This window comes from Taudactylus pleione, unplaced genomic scaffold, assembly GCF_031769625.1.
Source record: "Taudactylus pleione unplaced genomic scaffold, aTauple2 ptg000317l, whole genome shotgun sequence".
NCBI lineage: Eukaryota > Metazoa > Chordata > Amphibia > Anura > Myobatrachidae > Taudactylus > Taudactylus pleione.
The window spans coordinates 5560037-5578545 of NW_028284718.1; the positions used below are offsets into that span (position 1 = coordinate 5560037).

The 18509-nt window shown below is 32.2% G+C and overlaps 3 non-coding genes across 3 annotated transcripts; all 3 read left to right on the plus strand.

Moving 5' to 3' along the window:
- The first annotated feature begins 487 nt into the window (after nucleotides 1-487).
- On the plus strand, nucleotides 488-559 carry TRNAP-UGG (transfer RNA proline (anticodon UGG)). The gene has a single exon. It is a non-coding gene; the product is annotated as a tRNA-Pro (tRNA).
- A 5238-nt stretch (nucleotides 560-5797) lies between these two features.
- On the plus strand, nucleotides 5798-5869 carry TRNAP-UGG (transfer RNA proline (anticodon UGG)). Its single transcript has one exon. It is a non-coding gene; the product is annotated as a tRNA-Pro (tRNA).
- Nucleotides 5870-14073: 8204 nt separating this feature from the next.
- On the plus strand, nucleotides 14074-14145 carry TRNAP-UGG (transfer RNA proline (anticodon UGG)). The gene has a single exon. It is a non-coding gene; the product is annotated as a tRNA-Pro (tRNA).
- Nucleotides 14146-18509: the final 4364 nt, after the last annotated feature.

Below are 18509 nucleotides of genomic sequence, written 5' to 3' on the forward strand. Positions count from 1 at the left end.
AAATAAAATGTGCTTACTTGATGATTCTATGACTCTCACTTTGGGTGCGAGAGGTCCCGGGTTCAAATCCTGGACGAGCCCAACTTTTCAGATTCTTTGACATGGTTCCATTATCTTATTGAAGTCAATTTCCTGAGTGAATTTCAACTGAATGTTGTTTTTTCAAAACTCTCAAAATAGATTGGATTTACTTATTTGCACAATTGAATTTTGTTTTTTGTCAAACTGCTAAAATTATTTGTAAGTACTTATCTGCACATAGCATGTGACATGTCTTGGGTTTTATCCATCAGAAAAACTCTGCTGGTCATCATAAAACTTTGCACAGCAATTTCCAAGCAAGTATACTTAGAAAAATATTGACTATTAGGAAACATTTTATTTATGCTAATATTTCCTCCTTGTATACATTAGTGACTGCTTTAAAAGAATACCATTTTCACATAAAAACAGTTAAGAAATCAAATAAACCACACTTATTTCAGTTGGCTCGTTGGTCTAGTGGTATGATTCTCGCTTTGGGTGCGAGAGGTCCCGGGTTCAAATCCTGGACAAGCCCTCTATTTCTTTTGTACAGTACATCTCATGGTTTATATATATCTGATTTTCTCAATTGGCTAAGTCAATAACATCAACCGAGTTTTGTTTTTGCAATACTCCCAATAGAATTTGTACATACTTATGAATCTTGCCTTCATCATTTTTCAATTGCCTTTCTTCTATTTATGCATGATTTACACATAGCTTTTGACAAGTCTTGGGTTTTATCGATCAGACAAGTCCAAACTCTGTAGCCATTTTTAAATCTTGTCACTGCACTTTCCAAATAAGTACACAAAGAAAACTATCAATAGAATCTTACGGAAACATTTTAGTTGGTCTAAAAATAAGAGCATACTTATTCAAATTTCAACTGTATTGTGGTATATTAGGAAAACTGCAGGTTCCCTACTGTCTAGATAGCTTTGAAAGTTTTAAAAGAATAGTCTCATTTTGAAACACAAAAAGTTCAAAAATGAAATTGCAAGGTTTTCTTTTGCCTTTCTTCTGTGTCTGGAAGCATGATTTGTACATTGCATATGACAAGTCTTTAGCTTCGTCCATGAGAGAAGTCCAAACTCTGTAGGCACTCACAAATCTTGTCCCTGCACTTTTCCTATATGCATACTTAGAAAACTATCTACTGGACCATAAGGAAATATTTTATTTATTCTACAAATTCATTTTTACATAAATGTATATGGTGTTTTTAAAAACAAAAAGCTATTTTCTTTAAATCAATTGAAAAATCAATAGAAAAATGTTCAGGTAGGTGGCTTGTTGGTCTAGGGTTAAGATTCTCGCTTAGGGTGTGAGAGGTCCCAGGTTCAAATCATGGATGAGCCCAAATTTTCAGATTCTTTGACATAGTTCCATTATCTTATTGAAGTCAATTTCCTGAGTAAAATCTTCAACTGAATATTATTTTTTAAAAACTCTCAAAATAGATTGGATTTACTTATTTGCAGAATTGAATTTTGTTTTATGTCAAACTGCTAATATTATTTGTAAGTACTTATCTGCACATAGCATGTGACATGTCTTGGGTTTTATCCATCAGAAAAACTCTGCTGGGCATCATAAAACTTTGAACAGCAATTTCCAAGCAAGTATACTTAGAAAAATATTGACTATTAGGAAATATTTTATTTATGATAATATTTCCTCCTTTTATACATTAGTGACTGCTTTAAAATAATACAATTTTCACATAAAAACAGTTAAGAAATCAAATAAAATGTGCTTACTTGATGATTCTATGACTCTCACTTTGGGTGCGAGAGGTCCCGGGTTCAAATCCTGGACGAGCCCAACTTTTCAGATTCTTTGACATGGTTCCATTATCTTATTGAAGTCAATTTCCTGAGTGAATTTCAACTGAATGTTGTTTTTTCAAAACTCTCAAAATAGATTGGATTTACTTATTTGCACCATGGAATTTTGTTTTTTGTCAAACTGCTAAAATTATTTGTAAGTACTTATCTGCACATAGCATGTGACAAGTCTTGGGTTTTATCCATCAGAAAAACTCTGCTGGTCATCATAAAACTTTGCACAGCAATTTCCAAGCAAGTATACTTAGAAAAATATTGACTATTAGGAAACATTTTATTTATGCTAATATTTCCTCCTTGTATACATTAGTGACTGCTTTAAAAGAATACCATTTTCACATAAAAACAGTTAAGAAATCAAATAAACCACACTTATTTCAGTTGGCTCGTTGGTCAGGGGGTATGATTCTCGCTTTGGGTGCGAGAGGTCCCGGGTTCAAATCCTGGACAAGCCCTCTATTTCTTTTGTACAGTACATCTCATGGTTTATATATATCTGATTTTCTCAATTGGCTAAGTCAATAGCATCAACTGAGTTTTGTTTTTGCCATACTCGCAATAGAATTTGTACATACTTATGAATCTTGCCTTCATCATTTTTCAATTGCCTTTCTTCTATTTATGCATGATTTACACATAGCTTTTGACAAGTCTTGGGTTTTATCGATCAGACAAGTCCAAACTCTGTAGCCATTTTTAAATCTTGTCACTGCACTTTCCAAATAAGTACACAAAGAAAACTATCAATAGAATCTTACGGAAACATTTTAGTTGTTCTAAAAATAAGAGCATACTTATTCAAATTTCAACTGTATTGTGGTATATTAGGAAAACTGCAGGTTCCCTACTGTCTAGATAGCTTTGAAAGTTTTAAAAGAATAGTCTCATTTTGAAACACAAAAAGTTCAAAAATGAAATTGCAAGGTTTTCTTTTGCCTTTCTTCTGTGTCTGGAAGCATGAGTTGTAAATTGCATATGACAAGTCTTTAGCTTCGTCCATGAGAGAAGTCCAAACTCTGTAGGCACTCACAAATCTTGTCCCTGCACTTTTCCTATATGCATACTTAGAAAACTATCTACTGGACCATAAGGAAATATTTTATTTATTCTACAAATTCATTTTTACATAAATGTATATGGTGTTTTTAAAAACAAAAAGCTATTTTCTTTAAATCAATTGAAAAATCAATAGAAAAATGTTCAGGTAGGTGGCTTGTTGGTCTAGGGTTATGATTCTCACTTAGGGTGTGAGAGGTCCCAGGTTCAAATCATGGATGAGCCCAAATTTTCAGATTCTTTGACATAGTTCCATTATCTTATTGAAGTCAATTTCCTGAGTAAAATCTTCAACTGAATATTATTTTTTAAAAACTCTCAAAATAGATTGGATTTACTTATTTGCAGAATTGAATTTTGTTTTATGTCAAACTGCTAATATTATTTGTAAGTACTTATCTGCACATAGCATGTGACATGTCTTGGGTTTTATCCATCAGAAAAACTCTGCTGGGCATCATAAAACTTTGCACAGCAATTTCCAAGCAAGTATACTTAGAAAAATATTGACTATTAGGAAATATTTTATATATGATAATATTTCCTCCTTTTATACATTAGTGACTGCTTTAAAATAATACAATTTTCACATAAAAACAGTTAAGAAATCAAATAAAATGTGCTTACTTGATGATTCTATGACTCTCACTTTGGGTGCGAGAGGTCCCGGGTTCAACTCCTGGATGAGCCCAACTTTTCAGATTCTTTGACATGGTTCCATTATCTTATTGAAGTCAATTTCCTGAGTGAATTTCAACTGAATGTTGTTTTTTCAAAACTCTCAAAATAGATTGGATTTACTTATTTGCACAATGGAATTTTGTTTTTTGTCAAACTGCTAAAATTATTTGTAAGTACTTATCTGCACATAGCATGTGACATGTCTTGGGTTTTATCCATCAGAAAAACTCTGCTGGTCATCATAAAACTTTGCACAGCAATTTCCAAGCAAGTATACTTAGAAAAATATTGACTATTAGGAAACATTTTATTTATGCTAATATTTCCTCCTTGTATACATTAGTGACTGCTTTAAAAGAATACCATTTTCACATAAAAACAGTTAAGAAATCAAATAAACCACACTTATTTCAGTTGGCTCATTGGTCTAGGGGTATGATTCTCGCTTTGGGTGCGAGAGGTCCCGGGTTGAAAACCCGGACAAGCCCTCTATTTCTTTTGTACAGTACATCTCATGGTTTATATATATATGATTTTCTCAATTGGCTAAGTCAATAGCATCAACTGAGTTTTGTTTTTGCCATACTCCCAATAGAATTTGTACATACTTATGAATCTTGCCTTCATCATTTTTCAATTGCCTTTCTTCTATTTATGCATGATTTACACATAGCTTTTGACAAGTCTTGGGTTTTATCGATCAGACAAGTCCAAACTCTGTAGCCATTTTTAAATCTTGTCACTGCACTTTCCAAATAAGTACACAAAGAAAACTATCAATAGAATCTTACGGAAACATTTTAGTTGTTCTAAAAATAAGAGCATACTTATTCAAATTTCAACTGTATTGTGGTATATTAGGAAAACTGCAGGTTCCCTACTGTCTAGATAGCTTTGAAAGTTTTAAAAGAATAGTCTCATTTTGAAACACAAAAAGTTCAAAAATGAAATTGCAAGGTCTTCTTTTGCCTTTCTTCTGTGTCTGGAAGCATGATTTGTACATTGCATATGACAAGTCTTTAGCTTCGTCCATGAGAGAAGTCCAAACTCTGTAGGCACTCACAAATCTTGTCCCTGCACTTTTCCTATATGCATACTTAGAAAACTATCTACTGGACCATAAGGAAATATTTTATTTATTCTACAAATTCATTTTTACATAAATGTATATGGTGTTTTTAAAAAAAAAAAGCTATTTTCTTTAAATCAATTGAAAAATCAATAGAAAAATGTTCAGGTAGGTGGCTTGTTGGTCTAGGGTTATGATTCTCGCTTAGGGTGTGAGAGGTCCCAGGTTCAAATCATGGATGAGCCCAAATTTTCAGATTCTTTGACATAGTTCCATTATCTTATTGAAGTCAATTTCCTGAGTAAAATCTTCAACTGAATATTATTTTTTAAAAACTCTCAAAATAGATTGGATTTACTTATTTGCAGAATTGAATTTTGTTTTATGTCAAACTGCTAATATTATTTGTAAGTACTTATCTGCACATAGCATGTGACATGTCTTGGGTTTTATCCATCAGAAAAACTCTGCTGGGCATCATAAAACTTTGCACAGCAATTTCCAAGCAAGTATACTTAGAAAAATATTGACTATTAGGAAATATTTTATTTATGATAATATTTCCTCCTTTTATACATTAGTGACTGCTTTAAAATAATACAATTTTCACATAAAAACAGTTAAGAAATCAAATAAAATGTGCTTACTTGATGATTCTATGACTCTCACTTTGGGTGCGAGAGGTCCCAGGTTCAAATCCTGGACGAGCCCAACTTTTCAGATTCTTTGACATGGTTCCATTATCTTATTGAAGTCAATTTCCTGAGTGAATTTCAACTGAATGTTGTTTTTTCAAAACTCTCAAAATAGATTGGATTTACTTATTTGCACAATTGAATTTTGTTTTTTGTCAAACTGCTAAAATTATTTGTAAGTACTTATCTGCACATAGCATGTGACACGTCTTGGGTTTTATCCATCAGAAAAACTCTGCTGGTCATCATAAAACTTTGCACAGCAATTTCCAAGCAAGTATACTTTGAAAAATATTGACTATTAGGAAACATTTTATTTATGCTAATATTTCCTCCTTGTATACATTAGTGACTGCTTTAAAAGAATACCATTTTCACATAAAAACAGTTAAGAAATCAAATAAACCACACTTATTTCAGTTGGCTCGTTGGTCAAGGGGTATGATTCTCGCTTTGGGTGCGAGAGGTCCCGGGTTCAAATCCCGGACAAGCCCTCTATTTCTTTTGTACAGTACATCTCATGGTTTATATATATCTGATTTTCTCAATTGGCTAAGTCAATAGCATCAACTGAGTTTTGTTTTTGCCATACTCGCAATAGAATTTGTACATACTTATGAATCTTGCCTTCATCATTTTTCAATTGCCTTTCTTCTATTTATGCATGATTTACACATAGCTTTTGACAAGTCTTGGGTTTTATCGATCAGACAAGTCCAAACTCTGTAGCCATTTTTAAATCTTGTCACTGCACTTTCCAAATAAGTACACAAAGAAAACTATCAATAGAATCTTACGGAAACATTTTAGTTGTTCTAAAAATAAGAGCATACTTATTCAAATTTCAACTGTATTGTGGTATATTAGGAAAACTGCAGGTTCCCTACTGTCTAGATAGCTTTGAAAGTTTTAAAAGAATAGTCTCATTTTGAAACACAAAAAGTTCAAAAATGAAATTGCAAGGTTTTCTTTTGCCTTTCTTCTGTGTCTGGAAGCATGAGTTGTAAATTGCATATGACAAGTCTTTAGCTTCGTCCATGAGAGAAGTCCAAACTCTGTAGGCACTCACAAATCTTGTCCCTGCACTTTTCCTATATGCATACTTAGAAAACTATCTACTGGACCATAAGGAAATATTTTATTTATTCTACAAATTCATTTTTACATAAATGTATATGGTGTTTTTAAAAACAAAAAGCTATTTTCTTTAAATCAATTGAAAAATCAATAGAAAAATGTTCAGGTAGGTGGCTTGTTGGTCTAGGGTTATGATTCTCACTTAGGGTGTGAGAGGTCCCAGGTTCAAATCATGGATGAGCCCAAATTTTCAGATTCTTTGACATAGTTCCATTATCTTATTGAAGTCAATTTCCTGAGTAAAATCTTCAACTGAATATTATTTTTTAAAAACTCTCAAAATAGATTGGATTTACTTATTTGCAGAATTGAATTTTGTTTTATGTCAAACTGCTAATATTATTTGTAAGTACTTATCTGCACATAGCATGTGACATGTCTTGGGTTTTATCCATCAGAAAAACTCTGCTGGGCATCATAAAAGAATACCATTTTCACATAAAAACAGTTAAGAAATCAAATAAACCACACTTATTTCAGTTGGCTCATTGGTCTAGGGGTATGATTCTCGCTTTGGGTGCGAGAGGTCCCGGGTTGAAAACCCGGACAAGCCCTCTATTTCTTTTGTACAGTACATCTCATGGTTTATATATATCTGATTTTCTCAATTGGCTAAGTCAATAGCATCAACTGAGTTTTGTTTTTGCCATACTCCCAATAGAATTTGTACATACTTATGAATCTTGCCTTCATCATTTTTCAATTGCCTTTCTTCTATTTATGCATGATTTACACATAGCTTTTGACAAGTCTTGGGTTTTATCGATCAGACAAGTCCAAACTCTGTAGCCATTTTTAAATCTTGTCACTGCACTTTCCAAATAAGTACACAAAGAAAACTATCAATAGAATCTTACGGAAACATTTTAGTTGTTCTAAAAATAAGAGCATACTTATTCAAATTTCAACTGTATTGTGGTATATTAGGAAAACTGCAGGTTCCCTACTGTCTAGATAGCTTTGAAAGTTTTAAAAGAATAGTCTCATTTTGAAACACAAAAAGTTCAAAAATGAAATTGCAAGGTTTTCTTTTGCCTTTCTTCTGTGTCTGGAAGCATGATTTGTACATTGCATATGACAAGTCTTTAGCTTCGTCCATGAGAGAAGTCCAAACTCTGTAGGCACTCACAAATCTTGTCCCTGCACTTTTCCTATATGCATACTTAGAAAACTATCTACTGGACCATAAGGAAATATTTTATTTATTCTACAAATTCATTTTTACATAAATGTATATGGTGTTTTTAAAAAAAAAAAAGCTATTTTCTTTAAATCAATTGAAAAATCAATAGAAAAATGTTCAGGTAGGTGGTTTGTTGGTCTAGGGTTATGATTCTCGCTTAGGGTGTGAGAGGTCCCAGGTTCAAATCATGGATGAGCCCAAATTTTCAGATTCTTTGACATAGTTCCATTATCTTATTGAAGTCAATTTCCTGAGTAAAATCTTCAACTGAATATTATTTTTTAAAAACTCTCAAAATAGATTGGATTTACTTATTTGCAGAATTGAATTTTGTTTTATGTCAAACTGCTAATATTATTTGTAAGTACTTATCTGCACATAGCATGTGACATGTCTTGGGTTTTATCCATCAGAAAAACTCTGCTGGGCATCATAAAACTTTGCACAGCAATTTCCAAGCAAGTATACTTAGAAAAATATTGACTATTAGGAAATATTTTATTTATGATAATATTTCCTCCTTTTATACATTAGTGACTGCTTTAAAATAATACAATTTTCACATAAAAACAGTTAAGAAATCAAATAAAATGTGCTTACTTGATGATTCTATGACTCTCACTTTGGGTGCGAGAGGTCCCAGGTTCAAATCCTGGACGAGCCCAACTTTTCAGATTCTTTGACATGGTTCCATTATCTTATTGAAGTCAATTTCCTGAGTGAATTTCAACTGAATGTTGTTTTTTCAAAACTCTCAAAATAGATTGGATTTACTTATTTGCACAATTGAATTTTGTTTTTTGTCAAACTGCTAAAATTATTTGTAAGTACTTATCTGCACATAGCATGTGACACGTCTTGGGTTTTATCCATCAGAAAAACTCTGCTGGTCATCATAAAACTTTGCACAGCAATTTCCAAGCAAGTATACTTTGAAAAATATTGACTATTAGGAAACATTTTATTTATGCTAATATTTCCTCCTTGTATACATTAGTGACTGCTTTAAAAGAATACCATTTTCACATAAAAACAGTTAAGAAATCAAATAAACCACACTTATTTAAGTTGACTCGTTGGTCTAGGGGTATGATTCTCGCTTTGGGTGCGAGAGGTCCCGGGTTCAAATCCCGGACAAGCCCTCTATTTCTTTTGTACAGTACATCTCATGGTTTATATATATCTGATTTTCTCAATGGCTAAGTCAGTAGCATCAACTGAGTTTTGTTTTTGCCATACTCCCAATAGAATTTGTACATACTTATGAATCTTGCCTTCATCATTTTTCAATTGCCTTTCTTCTATTTATGCATGATTTACACATAGCTTTTGACAAGTCTTGGGTTTTATCGATCAGACAAGTCCAAACTCTGTAGCCATTTTTAAATCTTGTCACTGCACTTTCCAAATAAGTACACAAAGAAAACTATCAATAGAATCTTACGGAAACATTTTAGTTGTTCTAAAAATAAGAGCATACTTATTCAAATTTCAACTGTATTGTGGAATATTAGGAAAACTGCAGGTTCCCTACTGTCTAGATAGCTTTGAAAGTTTTAAAAGAATAGTCTCATTTTGAAACACAAAAAGTTCAAAAATGAAATTGCAAGGTTTTCTTTTGCCTTTCTTCTGTGTATGGAAGCATGATTTGTAAAATGCATATGACAAGTCTTTAGCTTCGTCCATGAGAGAAGTCCAAACTCTGTAGGCACTCACAAATCTTGTCCCTGCACTTTTCCTATATGCATACTTAGAAAACTATCTACTGGACCATAAGGAAATATTTTATTTATTCTACAAATTCATTTTTACATAAATGTATATGGTGTTTTTAAAAACAAAAAGCTATTTTCTTTAAATCAATTGAAAAATCAATAGAAAAATGTTCAGGTAGGTGGCTTGTTGGTCTAGGGTTATGATTCTCACTTAGGGTGTGAGAGGTCCCAGGTTCAAATCATGGATGAGCCCAAATTTTCAGATTCTTTGACATAGTTCCATTATCTTATTGAAGTCAATTTCCTGAGTAAAATCTTCAACTGAATATTATTTTTTAAAAACTCTCAAAATAGATTGGATTTACTTATTTGCAGAATTGAATTTTGTTTTATGTCAAACTGCTAATATTATTTGTAAGTACTTATCTGCACATAGCATGTGACATGTCTTGGGTTTTATCCATCAGAAAAACTCTGCTGGGCATCATAAAACTTTGCACAGCAATTTCCAAGCAAGTATACTTAGAAAAATATTGACTATTAGGAAATATTTTATATATGATAATATTTCCTCCTTTTATACATTAGTGACTGCTTTAAAATAATACAATTTTCACATAAAAACAGTTAAGAAATCAAATAAAATGTGCTTACTTGATGATTCTATGACTCTCACTTTGGGTGCGAGAGGTCCCGGGTTCAACTCCTGGATGAGCCCAACTTTTCAGATTCTTTGACATGGTTCCATTATCTTATTGAAGTCAATTTCCTGAGTGAATTTCAACTGAATGTTGTTTTTTCAAAACTCTCAAAATAGATTGGATTTACTTATTTGCACAATGGAATTTTGTTTTTTGTCAAACTGCTAAAATTATTTGTAAGTACTTATCTGCACATAGCATGTGACATGTCTTGGGTTTTATCCATCAGAAAAACTCTGCTGGTCATCATAAAACTTTGCACAGCAATTTCCAAGCAAGTATACTTAGAAAAATATTGACTATTAGGAAACATTTTATTTATGCTAATATTTCCTCCTTGTATACATTAGTGACTGCTTTAAAAGAATACCATTTTCACATAAAAACAGTTAAGAAATCAAATAAACCACACTTATTTCAGTTGGCTCGTTGGTCTAGGGGTATGATTCTCGCTTTGGGTGCGAGAGGTCCCGGGTTGAAAACCCGGACAAGCCCTCTATTTCTTTTGTACAGTACATCTCATGGTTTATATATATCTGATTTTCTCAATTGGCTAAGTCAATAGCATCAACTGAGTTTTGTTTTTGCCATACTCCCAATAGAATTTGTACATACTTATGAATCTTGCCTTCATCATTTTTCAATTGCCTTTCTTCTATTTATGCATGATTTACACATAGCTTTTGACAAGTCTTGGGATTTATCGATCAGACAAGTCCAAACTCTGTAGCCATTTTTAAATCTTGTCACTGCACTTTCCAAATAAGTACACAAAGAAAACTATCAATAGAATCTTACGGAAACATTTTAGTTGTTCTAAAAATAAGAGCATACTTATTCAAATTTCAACTGTATTGTGGTATATTAGGAAAACTGCAGGTTCCCTACTGTCTAGATAGCTTTGAAAGTTTTAAAAGAATAGTCTCATTTTGAAACACAAAAAGTTCAAAAATGAAATTGCAAGGTTTTCTTTTGCCTTTCTTCTGTGTCTGGAAGCATGATTTGTACATTGCATATGACAAGTCTTTAGCTTCGTCCATGAGAGAAGTCCAAACTCTGTAGGCACTCACAAATCTTGTCCCTGCACTTTTCCTATATGCATACTTAGAAAACTATCTACTGGACCATAAGGAAATATTTTATTTATTCTACAAATTCATTTTTACATAAATGTATATGGTGTTTTTTAAAAAAAAAAAGCTATTTTCTTTAAATCAATTGAAAAATCAATAGAAAAATGTTCAGGTAGGTGGCTTGTTGGTCTAGGGTTATGATTCTCGCTTAGGGTGTGAGAGGTCCCAGGTTCAAATCATGGATGAGCCCAAATTTTCAGATTCTTTGACATAGTTCCATTATCTTATTGAAGTCAATTTCCTGAGTAAAATCTTCAACTGAATATTATTTTTTAAAAACTCTCAAAATAGATTGGATTTACTTATTTGCAGAATTGAATTTTGTTTTATGTCAAACTGCTAATATTATTTGTAAGTACTTATCTGCACATAGCATGTGACATGTCTTGGGTTTTATCCATCAGAAAAACTCTGCTGGGCATCAAAAAACTTTGCACAGCAATTTCCAAGCAAGTATACTTAGAAAAATATTGACTATTAGGAAATATTTTATTTATGATAATATTTCCTCCTTTTATACATTAGTGACTGCTTTAAAATAATACAATTTTCACATAAAAACAGTTAAGAAATCAAATAAAATGTGCTTACTTGATGATTCTATGACTCTCACTTTGGGTGCGAGAGGTCCCAGGTTCAAATCCTGGACGAGCCCAACTTTTCAGATTCTTTGACATGGTTCCATTATCTTATTGAAGTCAATTTCCTGAGTGAATTTCAACTGAATGTTGTTTTTTCAAAACTCTCAAAATAGATTGGATTTACTTATTTGCACAATTGAATTTTGTTTTTTGTCAAACTGCTAAAATTATTTGAAAGTACTTATCTGCACATAGCATGTGACACGTCTTGGGTTTTATCCATCAGAAAAACTCTGCTGGTCATCATAAAACTTTGCACAGCAATTTCCAAGCAAGTATACTTTGAAAAATATTGACTATTAGGAAACATTTTATTTATGCTAATATTTCCTCCTTGTATACATTAGTGACTGCTTTAAAAGAATACCATTTTCACATAAAAACAGTTAAGAAATCAAATAAACCGCACTTATTTAAGTTGACTCGTTGGTCTAGGGGTATGATTCTCGCTTTGGGTGCGAGAGGTCCCGGGTTCAAATCCCGGACAAGCCCTCTATTTCTTTTGTACAGTACATCTCATGGTTTATATATATCTGATTTTCTCAATGGCTAAGTCAGTAGCATCAACTGAGTTTTGTTTTTGCCATACTCCCAATAGAATTTGTACATACTTATGAATCTTGCCTTCATCATTTTTCAATTGCCTTTCTTCTATTTATGCATGATTTACACATAGCTTTTGACAAGTCTTGGGTTTTATCGATCAGACAAGTCCAAACTCTGTAGCCATTTTTAAATCTTGTCACTGCACTTTCCAAATAAGTACACAAAGAAAACTATCAATAGAATCTTACGGAAACATTTTAGTTGTTCTAAAAATAAGAGCATACTTATTCAAATTTCAACTGTATTGTGGAATATTAGGAAAACTGCAGGTTCCCTACTGTCTAGATAGCTTTGAAAGTTTTAAAAGAATAGTCTCATTTTGAAACACAAAAAGTTCAAAAATGAAATTGCAAGGTTTTCTTTTGCCTTTCTTCTGTGTATGGAAGCATGATTTGTAAAATGCATATGACAAGTCTTTAGCTTCGTCCATGAGAGAAGTCCAAACTCTGTAGGCACTCACAAATCTTGTCCCTGCACTTTTCCTATATGCATACTTAGAAAACTATCTACTGGACCATAAGGAAATATTTTATTTATTCTACAAATTCATTTTTACATAAATGTATATGGTGTTTTTAAAAACAAAAAGCTATTTTCTTAAATCAATTGAAAAAGCAATAGAAAAATGTTCAGGTAGGTGGCTTGTTGGTCTAGGGTTATGATTCTCGCTTAGGGTGTGAGAGGTCCCAGGTTCAAATCATGGATGAGCCCAAATTTTCAGATTCTTTGACATAGTTCCATTATCTTATTGAAGTCAATATCCTGAGTAAAATCTTAAACTGAATATTATTTTTTAAAAACTCTCAAAATAGATTGGATTTACTTATTTGCAGAATTGAATTTTGTTTTATGTCAAACTGCTAATATTATTTGTAAGTACTTATCTGCATATAGCATGTGACATGTCTTGGGTTTTATCCATCAGAAAAACTCTGCTGGGCATCATAAAACTTTGCACAGCAATTTCCAAGCAAGTATACTTAGAAAAATATTGACTATTAGGAAATATTTTATTTATGATAATTTTTCCTCCTTTTATACATTAGTGACTGCTTTAAAATAATACAATTTTCACATAAAAACAGTTAAGAAATCAAATAAAATGTGCTTACTTGATGATTCTATGACTCTCACTTTGGGTGCGAGAGGTCCCGGTTTCAAATCCTGGATGAGCCCAACTTTTCAGATTCTTTGACATGGTTCCATTATCTTATTGAAGTCAATTTCCTGAGTGAATTTCAACTGAATGTTGTTTTTTCAAAACTCTCAAAATAGATTGGATTTACTTATTTGCACAATTGAATTTTGTTTTTTGTCAAACTGCTAAACTTATTTGAAAGAACTTATCTGCACATAGCATGTGACATGTCTTGGGTTTTATCCATCAGAAAAACTCTGCTGGTCATCATAAAACTTTGCACAGCAATTTCCAAGCAAGTATACTTAGAAAAATATTGACTATTAGGAAACATTTTATTTATGCTAATATTTCCTCCTTGTATACATTACTGACTGCTTTAAAAGAATACCATTTTCACATAAAATCAGTTAAGAAATCAAATAAACCACACTTATTTCAGTTGGCTCGTTGGTCTAGGGGTATGATTCTCGCTTTGGGTGCGAGAGGTCCCGGGTTCAAATCCCGGACAAGCCCTCTATTTCTTTTGTACAGTACATCTCATGGTTTATATATATCTGATTTTCTCAATTGGCTAAGTCAATAGCATCAACTGAGTTTTGTTTTTGCCATACTCCCAATAGAATTTGTACATACTTATGAATCTTGCCATCATCATTTTTCAATTGCCTTTCTTCTATTTATGCATGATTTACACATAGCTTTTGACAAGTCATGGGTTTTATCGATCAGACAAGTCCAAACTCTGTAGCCATTTTTAAATCTTGTCACTGCACTTTCCAAATAAGTACACAAAGAAAACTATCAATAGAATCTTACGGAAACATTTTAGTTGTTATAAAAATAAGAGCATACTTATTCAAATTTCAACTGTATTGTGGTATATTAGGAAAACTGCAGGTTCCCTACTGTCTAGATAGCTTTGAAAGTTTTAAAAGAATAGTCTCATTTTGAAACACAAAAAGTTCAAAAATGAAATTGCAAGGTTTTCTTTTGCCTTTCTTCTGTGTCTGGAAGCATGATTTGTAAATTGCATATGACAAGTCTTTAGCTTCGTCCATGAGAGAAGTCCAAACTCTGTAGGCACTCACAAATCTTGTCCCTGCACTTTTCCTATATGCATACTTAGAAAACTATCTACTGGACCATAAGGAAAAATTTTATTTATTCTACAAATTCATTTTTACATAAATGTATATGGTGTTTTTAAAAACAAAAAGCTATTTTTCTTAAATCAATTGAAAAACCAATAGAAAAATGTTGAGGTAGGTGGCTTGTTGGTCTAGGGTTATGATTCTCGCTTAGGGTGTGAGAGGTCCCAGGTTCAAATCATTGATGAGCCCAAATTTTCAGATTCTTTGACATAGTTCCATTATCTTATTGAAGTCAATTTCCTGAGTAAAATCTTCAACTGAATATTATTTTTTAAAAACTCTCAAAATAGATTGGATTTACTTATTTGCAGAATTGAATTTTGTTTTATGTCAAACTGCTAATATTATTTGTAAGTACTTATCTGCACATAGCATGTGACATGTCTTGGGTTTTATCCATCAGAAAAACTCTGCTGGGCATCATAAAACTTTGCACAGCAATTTCCAAGCAAGTATACTTAGAAAAATATTGACTATTAGGAAATATTTTATTTATGATAATATTTCCTCCTTTTATACATTAGTGACTGCTTTAAAATAATACAATTTTCACATAAAAACAGTTAAGCAATCAAATAAAATGTGCTTACTTGATGATTCTATGACTCTCACTTTGGGTGCGAGAGGTCCCGGGTTCAAATCCTGGACGAGCCCAACTTTTCAGATTCTTTGACATGGTTCCATTATCTTATTGAAGTCAATTTCCTGAGTGAATTTCAACTGAATGTTGTTTTTTCAAAACTCTCAAAATAGATTGGATTTACTTATTTGCACAATTGAATTTTGTTTTTTGTCAAACTGCTAAAATTATTTGTAAGTACTTATCTGCACATAGCATGTGACATGTCTTGGGTTTTATCCATCAGAAAAACTCTGCTGGTCATCATAAAACTTTGCACAGCAATTTCCAAGCAAGTATACTTAGAAAAATATTGACTATTAGGAAACATTTTATTTATGCTAATATTTCCTCCTTGTATACATTACTGACTGCTTTAAAAGAATACCATTTTCACATAAAATCAGTTAAGAAATCAAATAAACCACACTTATTTCAGTTGGCTCGTTGGTCTAGGGGTATGATTCTCGCTTTGGGTGCGAGAGGTCCCGGGTTCAAATCCCAGACAAGCCCTCTATTTCTTTTGTACAGTACATCTCATGGTTTATATATATCTGATTTTCTCAATTGGCTAAGTCAATAGCATCAACTGAGTTTTGTTTTTGCCATACTCCCAATAGAATTTGTACATACTTATGAATCTTGCCTTCATCATTTTTCAATTGCCTTTCTTCTATTTATGCATGATTTACACATAGCTTTTGACAAGTCTTGGGTTTTATCGATCAGACAAGTCCAAACTCTGTAGCCATTTTTAAATCTTGTCACTGCAGTTTCCAAATAAGTACACAAAGAAAACTATCAATAGAATCTTACGGAAACATTTTAGTTGTTCTAAAAATAAGAGCATACTTATTCAAATTTCAACTGTATTGTGGTATATTAGGAAAACTGCAGGTTCCTTACTGTCTAGATAGCTTTGAAAGTTTTAAAAGAATAGTCTCATTTTGAAACACAAAAAGTTCAAAAATGAAATTGCAAGGTTTTCTTTTGCCTTTCTTCTGTGTCTGGAAGCATGATTTGTAAATTGCATATGACAAGTCTTTAGCTTCGTCCATGAGAGAAATCCAAACTCTGTAGGCACTCACAAATCTTGTCCCTGCACTTTTCCTATATGCATACTAAGAAAACTATCTACTGGACCATAAGGAAATATTTTATTTATTCTACAAATTCATTTTTACATAAATGTATATGGTGTTTTTAAAAACAAAAAGCTATTTTCTTTAAATCAATTGAAAAATCAATAGAAAAATGTTCAGGTAGGTGGCTTGTTGGTCTAGGGTTATGATTCTCGCTTAGGGTGTGAGAGGTCCCAGGTTCAAATCATGGATGAGCCCAAATTTTCAGATTCTTTGACATAGTTCAATTATCTTATTGAAGTCAATTTCCTGAGTAAAATCTTCAACTGAATATTATTTTTTAAAAACTCTCAAAATAGATTGGATTTCCTTATTTGCAGAATTGAATTTTGTTTTATGTCAAACTGCTAATATTATTTGTAAGTACTTATCTGCATATAGCATGTGACATGTCTTGGGTTTTATCCATCAGAAAAACTCTGCTGGGCATCATAAAACTTTGCACAGCAATTTCCAAGCAAGTATACTTAGAAAAATATTGACTATTAGGAAATATTTTATTTATGATAATTTTTCCTCCATTTATACATTAGTGACTGCTTTAAAATAATACAATTTTCACATAAAAACAGTTAAGAAATAAAATAAAATGTGCTTACTTGATGATTCTATGACTCTCACTTTGGGTGCGAGAGGTCCCGGGTTCAAATCCTGGACGAGCCCAACTTTTCAGATTCTTTGACATGGTTCCATTATCTTATTGAAGTCAATTTCCTGAGTGAATTTCAACTGAATGTTGTTTTTTCAAAACTCTCAAAATAGATTGGATTTACTTATTTGCACAATTGAATTTTGTTTTTTGTCAAACTGCTAAAATTATTTGTAAGTACTTATCTGCACATAGCATGTGACATGTCTTGGGTTTTATCCATCAGAAAAACTCTGCTGGTCATCATAAAACTTTGCACAGCAATTTCCAAGCAAGTATACTTAGAAAAATATTGACTATTAGGAAACATTTTATTTATGCTAATATTTCCTCCTTGTATACATTAGTGACTACTTTAAAAGAATACCATTTTCACATAAAAACAGTTAAGAAATCAAATAAACCACACTTATTTCAGTTGGCTCGTTGGTCTAGGGTTTAAGATTCTTGCTTTGGGTGCGAGAGGTCCCGGGTTCAAATCCTGGACAAGCCTTCTATTTCATTTGTACAGTACATCTCATGGTTTATATATATATCTGATTTTCTCAATTGGCTAAGTCAATAGCATCAACTGAGTTTTGTTTTTTCCATACTCCCAATAGAATTTGTACATACTTATGAATCTTACCTTCATCATTTTTCAATTGCCTTTCTTCTATTTATGCATGATTTACACATAGCTTTTGACAAGTCTTGGGTTTTATCGATCAGACAAGTCCAAACTCTGTAGCCATTTTTAAATCTTGTCACTGCACTTTCCAAATAAATACACAAAGAAAACTATCAATAGAATCTTACGGAAACATTTTAGTTGTTCTAAAAATAAGAGCATACTTATTCAAATTTCAACTGTATTGTGGTATATTAGGAAAACTGCAGGTTCCCTACTGTCTAGATAGCTTTGAAAGTTTTAAAAGAATAGTCTCATTTTGAAACACAAAAAGTTCAAAAATGAAATTGCAAGGTTTTCTTTTGCCTTTCTTCTGTGTCTGGAAGCATGATTTGTAAATTGCATATGACAAGTCTTTAGCTTCGTCCATGAGAGAAGTCCAAACTCTGTAGGCACTCACAAATCTTGTCCCTGCACTTTTCCTATATGCATACTTAGAAAACTATCTACTGGACCATAAGGAAATATTTTATTTATTCTACAAATTCATTTTTACATAAATGTATATGGTATTTTTAAAAACAAAAAGCTATTTTCTTTAAATCAATTGAAAAATCAATAGAAAAATGTTCAGGTAGGTGGCTTGTTGGTCTAGGGTTATGATTCTAGCTTAGGGTGTGAGAGGTCCCAGGTTCAAATCATGGAT